This window comes from Meles meles, unplaced genomic scaffold (genome assembly GCF_922984935.1).
Source record: "Meles meles unplaced genomic scaffold, mMelMel3.1 paternal haplotype, whole genome shotgun sequence".
Classification (NCBI taxonomy): domain Eukaryota; kingdom Metazoa; phylum Chordata; class Mammalia; order Carnivora; family Mustelidae; genus Meles; species Meles meles.
Genome location: NW_025721272.1, coordinates 144171 through 149138, shown reverse-complemented (window position 1 = coordinate 149138; position 4968 = coordinate 144171). Strand labels below are relative to the sequence as shown.

Here is a 4968-nt window from a genome sequence, read left to right as displayed (position 1 = left end):
CAGTAGGAAACTTTGGAATGCACGTTTGTTTTTGTTTTTTTTTCCAGACATAAAGAATTTTGTGTCAAACAAAAACCTGTGGAGCGGAGGACTACAATCAAGGCATATTCCTGATAGAATATTGGATTCTAGAAGCTTAGAGGTTTAGCAAGGTGGTGGCTGGCTGTTTGTTTACACTGGTCTGAAGACAAACGACAATTAAGAACTTCTCTCACATAAGAGTTCCCACATCTGGACTGTAACTAATGCTTTTCAAGTGAAGATACGGAATGGTGGTTGGTAGCTGCTGGTGCTGGGTTGATTTTTTTTCCCCCAAAAGTCCCAAACTCTTAGGAGACCTAAAAAAGTTTTAAGTGTTTGGTATCTTGTTCTGTTCGCATCACACCTACCCTGTTGTGAGTATTTTGTTCATCAATACAAAAGTTCATTGCCTTTTTTTTTTTGCTCAACAAGAATGAAACTTCATAATAATAATAAAAATAATAAATTAAAAAAAAGAGAGAAAACCGAAAGGGGAGGGGTGGGGCCCCTCCCGGCACACAAGTTCGAGTCCAAGTGCTCGGTGGGGCCCGCAGACTCTGCTCATGGCCTGTCACCCCCCACTCCAGCGTCCCTCCCTGCCCGTAACAAGGACTCCAGGTGGCAGGGGCGCCCTCCAACAACCGACAGAACAGCCTTCCCCCTTCCTCCTCCTCCTCGCTGGCGCCCTCTTGCCTCAATCGTCAGAGATGGGCAGGCTGCGGCCAGGGTCGAGGCTGGGGGACTCGGAGCCGCTGAGACTGCCCGAGCTGAGTGAGCCGCTCAAGTATCTGTCAGGGTCCGACAGCGAGTCCGGGGTGCTAGGGGACGCGTCGAAGACGGGCAAATCGGACAGGCGGCGCGGCAGCTGGAAGTTGAAGGGCGGCGAGGGCGGCGCGGTGGCACTGGCAGGGAGGGGCGCGCTGGGCGGCGCCGGGGGCTGCACGGGGGTACCAGGCCCTGCTGCTGCTGCTGCTGGCTGGCTGCGATAATAGGCAGCGGCCACGGAGGCGAAGTTGTGGGTCTGGATGCCAAGCGGCGTGATGAAGCTGCTCAGTTCCGGGCCAAACGCAAAGGCGTTGTTAGCGCACGAGGCGGACCGGCAGGCTGCGCACCGAGCGCCGGGTGCCAGCAGGTCCTCCGCGCCCCCTCTGCGGTACAGCAATGCCGCCGAGGGCCGCAGCCGCCGCCGAGGCACAGCAAGTCCGAGCGCCTGAGGGCGTGGAGGCTGCGGAGGCGCATGAGCAGGACAGAGCGGAAGAGGAGCAGGACGAAGCGGCAGAGGAGCAGGAGGAGGCTGAGGAGCAAGAAGGTGGCGGCGGCGGTGCGCGACGTGGGCTGTTGAGCAGCAGCGGCGACTCGAGGCCCCCCGGGGGCTGGTAGTGGCCCGACGGAAAGCCTGAGAAGCTGAGGCTGTGATGCAGCTTGGGCAGCGGCTTCCGGGGGAAGCCGAGGTGCAGCGCGTCCCGCACGCTTAAGGCGCGCAGGTCCCCAGAGGCGCCCCCAGACGGCGCTGGCCGCCGCTCGTCTGCGTTGTGGATGAAGTGGCAGCGCGGCCAGTAGAGGCAGAAGCTGATGGTGTAGAAGGTGTGGCACAACTCGGTCTTGTACTTGCAGTGCCGGGTCAGGCTGGGTAGCTCCTGGAAGCAGTGCGCGAACTGGCACTTCTCGCTGTAGTTGCACGTGCAGCTCTCCTGGAAGGGCCGGCACAGCTCAGTCTTGTGGAGCATCGAGTTAATCTGGGAGCCGCCACCCCCGTGCTGCTGCTGCTGCTGGTGCTGCTGCGCTGGTGCTGCTGCTGGTGCTGGTGCTGGTGCTGGTGCTGGTGCTGCTGCTGCTGGTGCTGCTGCTGCTGGTGCTGCTGCTGCTGCTGCTGCTGCTGCTGCTGCTGCTGCTAGTGCAAGAGGTGCTGGTGCAAGAGGTGCTGGCTGCGCTTGCCCTTGCTGAAGGAGCGGTACTGAAATTTGTTCTCCTTGTTAAGCAGGGCCGTGCCTCCGCCCCCTGACAACTCCTTGAGGGTCCTGTAGGAGGCGGGGCCGCCCGCCGCCCAGCTGCCATAGTTGCTGCGGTTAGCCCCGCCCAGGAACTTGGGCGAGCAGCTGCTGGGCCTAGGCGCGGGGTGGGCGGAGAAAGCAGGTCGTGAAGCCCGAGCTAGGGGCAGCGGCCACGGGGGTCCCCACCGGCTTCTTGTCCAGCATGTTCAGATTGAGATTGGCCACGGATTTCTCCGTCTTGCACAGGAAGTCGATATCGTAGAAGGCAGACAGAAGTGTCATCGACATGTTTCTGGATCTTGTAATGGTCGGAGTTGCAGGCACGGAGGTCCGGAGGAGCCCTCCGGGCGGTAAGGCCGGCTGGAGCTACGACGAAGAACGGGTGACCGGCGGGGGAGGGACCGAAAGTTTGCCGGGGGACGAGACAAGAGGGAAAGGGAAGCAGCGCGGCCTGATTTGAGGGTGCCCGGGGGTGCGGAGTGGGGGGAAAGAGGAGAGAGAAAAAAGAGCGCTCCTCCACTCCCCGGGGATGCTCGGCCCGCCCCCCACCACCAACCCGTGCGCGGAGCCGGCGACAGTTCCCAGACTGCTGGACCACAGCACGTTATTTTCATTTGTCATTTCATTTGTTTTCATTAACTTTAATCTAAATAAATGAGTTGGTGCCTAAAAATAAATGTCACACCACAAGGAAAACTGGTGTGAATCTTACCAGAGCTGCCGTTATGTGAAGCTCTTAGTATTTGGTTTAGAAGTTGGAAGCAAGGTAATATGGAAGGTAGAAATTCATTTAATTGATATTTATTGAGAACTAAGTTTGTGTTGGACACTGTACTAAGCTTTGAAATCAGCAGTAAATAAGGAAGATATAGTTCCTGCTCTCATGGATCATAAGTAATATATATTCAGTAGACCTATTTTCCCTTTTCTTAGAATGAAGAGTAGGGCAAATGATGGAATGAGGGCTTTAAACTAAGTCATAGAGAGTACTCTACCACAGTTTTCTAATTAAAGTATAAATGAATAACCTTAAGCAACCAAAATAGGAATCTGAACTTTAAAAATGATGATTTGACTCCAATTTTAACCAAAATTGTGAGTCAGAATAATCCCATAGGATATTTTCAATAATTAATGGCTCTGATGCTCATTAGGGTATCTTCCTTTTCCTTCTCCCCCTACTATCATTTCCCCTGATTAGAAAGAAAGTAAAACGAAACCAAAAATCTCTCAACAAATATTAGTAGTCAACATCTTAATTATTGGCTTGATTTTCAGCTTTCAAAAACTCAGTGATGTGTGATTATAAATCTCAGACCCCATAGTCCTGAGCAGTTGTCAGTTTGCATCACTAAAGACTCGTTATTGCCTCAGCAAGTGTCCATCCAAGTCATTCAGCATCAGGCCAATGGTAAAGAATCTGTCTTAATTCCACCTCTGATTTCCAGCAGAGTCAAAGTTTCCTGAAACCCATTAAAACCCCAGAAGGGGGCACCTGGGTGGCTCAGTGGGTTAAAGCCTCTGCCTTCAACTTAGGTCATGATCCCAGGGTCCTGGGATCAAGCCCCACATCGGGCTCTCTGCTCAGCGGAGAGCCTGCTTCCTCCTCTCTCTCTCTCTCTGCCTGCCTCTCTGCCTACTTGTGATCTATATCTGTCAAATTAAAAAAAAAAAATCTTTAAAACCCCAGAAGGATAGGCTCATGCATGGAGTGCTCCTTCCTGCTGTTAATCTCAGTACCAGAAAAGACATGTTGCCAGCAGTGGAATATCAAGCAGGAGATTTCTGGAGAATCAGTCTAATATTACTCCATATTTACCACTCCTTCCCTGGAATTGAAAATGTCTGGATTCCTGGGGGAAGACACTGTTACTCAGAACTTTGAAACTCAGGTCAGGGTCAACAGATATGGACTGCACCATTCCCCAAACAAAAGGAATATTAAGCCCTAAAGTCAAATCTCATACCGTGCTCATATTTAATATCACTTCACTTAAAGTGGAGCACAGATTTACACCTTTGAGCTGTCTCCCAACTCCACTTCGTATTCTTATATAGTTTGTACACTCTGCTTCCTCAACCAAAGTCTCTCCCCACGCTTGGCCCACCAACTATTACTCTATGTAATTAGTAGATATACCCTTGCCCTCAACTTCCACCTTAAATGCTCCCAATTTAGATGGTATTGCAATCCCAAAGAGCAAATGTGAGCACCCTGAGATATTGGGCCACGAGTAGTTTCACTGGGAGAAGGACGCTTCTGATCCCCTGTACTCCTGGAAAGTGAAGCAGCAGTTAGATTCACCTAGAAGCCACACGAGTTCGACTGCCTGCTAGACACTTCAGTCTTGCACACTGACTGACTCACAGGAATACTTAAGTGTCTGGGCAGCTTTATGCCTGTTTTGGTAGGATGATTTTTGGATTCAGTTTCAGGATAACATAATATTATGAAATAAAATGGAAATCTTGTCATACTAGTAAATTTATAAAACTAGGATAGATTTTTCTAAAGTCATATTCGCTTTTATTATAATAATCTATCCTCATATTTAAAAATAATGTCAATTATTATTAAAATATTATGTGATTCTATAGCTTATTGACACAGAAACGTAAGCCCTCAGACAACTTACAGCCCTCATACAGTAGTCATTTCAAGTCAACCAGGTGAGTTGAAGCTTACAGGTTTCTGTGACTCTTGAAATGAATTCATCAAGAAATTTACATTTCATTCTCTGGGTTTCCCTATTGTAATTTTGTGCATAGAAATCAAACGACTTGGTTATCTAGAAGCCCCAGAATATGCCGATCTCAATTTTTTGAGATAATGACCGAAACAAAACATTTAAACCCTTTTTGAGACTTCTAGACTCATTGAGAATATATGTATGGATCCTTGCAAATTTTAAGAACCTTTCCATAGTTTATTTCTGCACAATCAAGAGCTCCATCT

The 4968-nt window shown here is 50.0% G+C and overlaps 1 pseudogene; it reads right to left on the bottom strand.

The window, feature by feature from the left end:
- Positions 1-681: 681 nt before the first annotated feature.
- Positions 682-2300, bottom strand: LOC123936273 (annotated as a pseudogene).
- Positions 2301-4968: the final 2668 nt, after the last annotated feature.